The 4772-nt window shown below is 35.9% G+C and overlaps 1 non-coding gene across 1 annotated transcript; it reads right to left on the minus strand.

The window, feature by feature from the left end:
• Positions 1-391: 391 nt before the first annotated feature.
• On the minus strand, positions 392-499 carry LOC112745357 (small nucleolar RNA R71). The gene has a single exon (XR_003173290.1). It is a non-coding gene; the product is annotated as a small nucleolar RNA R71 (small nucleolar RNA).
• Between the last annotated feature and the right edge of the window lie 4273 nt (positions 500-4772).

Consider the following 4772-nt stretch of genomic DNA (forward strand, 5'->3'; position numbering starts at 1 on the left):
CATTTAACAATGGTGGAGGTGCAAGGAAGATGCTTGGTGACTTTACTTCACGAAATTCCAACTTACATGGAAGAAGCATCTCAATCCCTACAATTGAAGCAAACAATTTTGAGCTAAAGCCTCAATTAGTTTCTCTGATGCAATAGAACTGCAAGTTTCATGGACTTCCATCAGAAGATCAATTCAGTTCTTAACTGAATTCTTGCAGATCTGTGATACTGTTAAGACCAATGGGGTTGATCCCGAGGTCTACAGGCTTATGCTTTTTCCGTTTGCTGTAAGAGACAGAGCTAGAATATGGTTGGACTCTCAACCTAAAGATAGCCTGAACTCTTGGGATAAGCTGGTCACGGCTTTCTTAGCCAAGTTTTTTCCTCCTCAAAAGCTTAGCAAGCTTAGAGTGGATGTTCAAACCTTCATACAAAAAGAAGGTGAATCCCTCTATGAAGCTTGGGAGAGATACAAGCAACTGACCAAAAAGTGTCCTTCTGACATGCTTTCAGAATGGACCATCCTGGATATATTCTATGATGGTCTGTCTGAGTTATCAAAGATGTCATTGGACCATTCTGCAGGTGGATCCATTCACCTAAAGAAAACGCCTGCAGAAGCTCAGGGACTCATTGACATGGTTGCAAATAACCAGTTCATGTACACTTCTGAACGGAATCCTGTGAGTTATGGGACGCTGATGAGCGGATAATTTATAAGCTTTTTGACATTATTTTTAGTATGTTTTTAGTAGGATCTAGTTACTTTTAGGGATGTTTTCATTAGTTTTTATGTTAAATTCACATTTCTGGACTTTACTATGAGTTTGTGTGTTTTTCTGTGATTTCAGGTATTTTCTGACTGAAATTGAGGGACTTGAGCAAAAATCAAATTCAGAGGTTGAAGAAGGACTGTTGATGCTGTTGGATTCTGACCTCCCTGCACTCAAAGTGGATTTTCTGGAGCTACAGAACTCGAAATGGCGCGCTTCTAATTGCGTTGGAAAGTAGACATCCTGGGCTTTCCAGCAATGTATAATAGTCGATACTTTGGCCAAGTTTAGACGACGCAAACTGGCGTTCAACGCCAGATCTCTGCCCAAATCTGGCGTCCAGCGCCAGAAAAGGATCCAAAACCAGAGTTGAACGCCCAAACTGGCACAAAAACTGGCGTTGAACTCCAAGAAGGACCTCTACACGTGCAACACTCAAGCTCAGCCCAAGCACACACCAAGTGGTACCCGGAAGTGGATTTATGCATCAATTACTTACTTCTGTAAACCCTAGTAGCTAGTTTATTATAAATAGGACCTTTTACTATTGTATTAGGCGTCTTTTTGACCATCTTTGATCAGTTGTATGCTATCTTAGATCACGTTTTAGGGGGCTGGCCATTCGGCCATGCCTGGACCTTTCACTTATGTAATTTTAACGGTAGAGTTTCTACACTCCATAGATTAAGGTGTGGAGCTCTGTTGTTCCTCAAGAATTAATGCAAAGTACTACTGTTTTCTATTCAATACATCTTATTTCGCTTCTAAGATATTCATTCGCTCTTCAAACTGAATGTGATGAACGTGACAATCATCATCATTCCCTATAAACGCGTGCCTGACAACCACTTCTGTTCTACCTTCGACTGAATGAGTATCTCTTAGATCTCTTAATCGGAATCTTCGTGGTGTAAGCTAGAATGATGGCGGCATTCAAGAGAATCCGGAAGGTCTAAACCTTGTCTGTGGTATTCCGAGTAGGATTCAATGAATGAATGACTGTGACGAGCTCCAAACTCGCGATTGCTGGGCGTAGTGACAGACGCAAAAGGATAGTAAATCCTATTCCAGCATGATCGAGAACCGACAGATGAATAGCCGTGCCGTGACAGGGTGCGTTGACCATTTTCACTGAGAGGATAAGATGAAGCCATTGACAAGGGTGATGCCTCTAGACGATTAGCCGTGCCGTGACAGGGCATTGGATCATTTTCTCGAGAGATGACCGAAAGTAGCCATTGACAGTGGTGATGTATCACATAAAGCCAGCCATGGAAAGGAGTAAGACTGATTGGGTGAAGATAGCAGGAAAGCAGAGGTTCAGAGGAACAAACGCATCTCTATACGCTTATCTGAAATTCTCACCAATGATTTACATAAGTATCTCTATCCCTCTTTTATTAATTATTTTCGAAAACCACATTACTGTTTGATATCCGCCTGACTGAGATTTACAAGGTGACCATAGCTTGCTTCATACCAACAATCTCAGTGGGATTCGACCCTTACTCACGTAAGGTATTACTTGGACGACCCAGTGCACTTGCTGGTTAGTTACACGGAGTTGTGAACCATGGTCTTGGCATCATGTTTTTGGCGCCATTTCCAGGGAAAGAAAGAGCAATGAATTTTACATAATTAAAGTGTAATCACGATTCCGCGTACCAAGTTTTTGGCGCCGTTGCCGGGGATTGTTCGAGTTTGGACAACTAACGGTTCATCCTGTTGCTCAGATTAGGTAATTTTCTTCTTATTTTGTTTTCAAAAATTTTTCAAAAATCTTTCAAAAATTTTTCTTGTGTTTTCAAAAAAATTTTAAAAATAAAAATGTTTTCAAAAATATATTTTTCTTCAGAATTTTTAAGAATGAATTCTTGTGTTTCATGAAGCATGTGAAGCCTGGCTGGCTGTAAAGCCATGTCTAAATTCTTTTGGACTGAGGCTTCCACTCATAAGTATATGAAGTTGGATGAAATATCAGCTGTTGTATACATGAGAGGTATCTATGTTTGCTGAAGCTTGGCTGGCCGTTGGCCATGTCTATTGTTTTAGACCGGAGCTTTCATTGAAAGCTTGGCTGGCTAGTGAGCCATGTCTAATTCCTGGACTGAAGCTTTAGACTAAGAATGCAAGATTCCTGGAATTCATATTAAAAATTTTGGAATCCTTATTTTTATTTTTCACAAAAATTTTCGAAAAAAAAAATCCAAAAAAAATTAGAAAATCATAAAAATCAAAAATATTTTTTGTGTTTCTTGTTTGAGTCTTGAGTCATATCATAAGTTTGGTGTCACTTGCATATGCATCTTGTATTTTTCGAAAATTCATGCATTCATAGTGTTCATCATGATCTTCAAGTTGTTCTTGGTAAGTCTTCTTGTTTGATCTTGATGATTTCATGTTTTGTGTCTTTTCTTGTTTTTCAGCATTAAAAAATTCTAAGTTTGGTGTCTTGCATGTTTTCTCTGCATTAAAAATTTTTCAAAATTATGTTCTTGATGTTCATCATGATCTTCATAGTGTTCTTGGTGTTCATCTTGACATTCATGTCATTCATGCATGCATTCATTGTTTTGATTCAAAATTTTCATGCATTGAGTCTTTTTGTTGTTTTTCTCTCTCATCATAAAAAAATTCAAAAATAAAAAAAAATATCTTTCCCTTTTTCTCTCATCAAATTCAAAAATTTGAGTTGACTTTTTCAAAAATTTTTAAAATCAAATTGTCTCTCATGAGTCAAATCAAATTTGAAAATTTGAAAATTTTATCTTTTTCAAAATCTTTTTCAAAGATCAAATCTTTTTCAAAATTCTTAAGTATTTTCGAAAATTCCAAAAATATTTTTCAAAAACTTTTTCTTATTTTTATATCAAATTTTCGAAAATAACAATAACAATTAATGTTTTGATTCAAAAATTTCAAGTTTGTTACTTACTTGTTAAGAAAGATTCAAACTTTAAGTTCTAGAATCATATCTTGTGATTTCTTGTGAATCAAGTCATTAATTGTGATTTTAAAAATCAAATCTTTTTCAAAACTAATTCCTATCATATCTTTTCAAAAATATCTTCTTATCTTACCTTTTTCAAAAATTTGATTTCAAAATATCTTCTCTAACTTCCTAACTTCTTATCTTTTCAAATTTGTTTCAACTAACTAACTAACTTTTTGTTTGTTTCTTATCCTTTTTAAAACTACCTAACTAACTCTCTCTCTCTCTAATTTTCGAAAATATCTCCCTCTTTTTCAAAATTTCTTTTTAATTAACTAATTATTTCAATTTTTAAATCTTAATTTTCGAAAATTACTAATTTTTTTTTTCAAAAACTATTTTCGAAAATCACTAACTCTTTTTTCAAAAATAATTTTCGAAAATTCTCTTCTCTCTCATCTCCTTCTATTTGTTTATTCATCTACTAACATCTCTCCCTCACTCACAAAAAAAAAAAGAGGATCTCTATTATTATTATTTTTCTGTGCCCTCTTCTTTGTCATATGAGCAGGAGCAAGGACAAGAATATTCTTGTTGAAGCAGATCCAGAACCTGAAAGGACTCTGACGAGGAAACTAAGAGAAGCTGAATTACAACAAACCAGCAAGCACCTGTCAGAAATTATCAAACAGGAAAAGAAGATGGCAGCTGAAAATAATAATAATGCAAGGAGAATGCTTGGTGACTTTACTGCACCTCATTTCAATTTACATGGAAGAAGCATCTCCATTCCTGCCATTGGAGCAAACAACTTTGAGCTAAAACCTTAGCTAGTTTCTCTGATGCAGCAGAACTGCAAGTTTCATGGACTTCCATCTGAAGATCCTTTTCAGTTCTTAACTGAATTCTTGTAGATATGTGATACTATTAAGACTAATGGAGTAGATCCTGAAGTCTACAGGCTTATGCTTTTCCCATTTGCTATAAGAGACAGAGCTAGAATATGGTTGGACTCTCAACCTAAAGATAGCCTGAACTTTTGGGATAAGCTGGTCACGGCATTCTTAGCCAAGTTCT

This window comes from Arachis hypogaea, chromosome 14 (genome assembly GCF_003086295.3).
Source record: "Arachis hypogaea cultivar Tifrunner chromosome 14, arahy.Tifrunner.gnm2.J5K5, whole genome shotgun sequence".
NCBI lineage: Eukaryota > Viridiplantae > Streptophyta > Magnoliopsida > Fabales > Fabaceae > Arachis > Arachis hypogaea.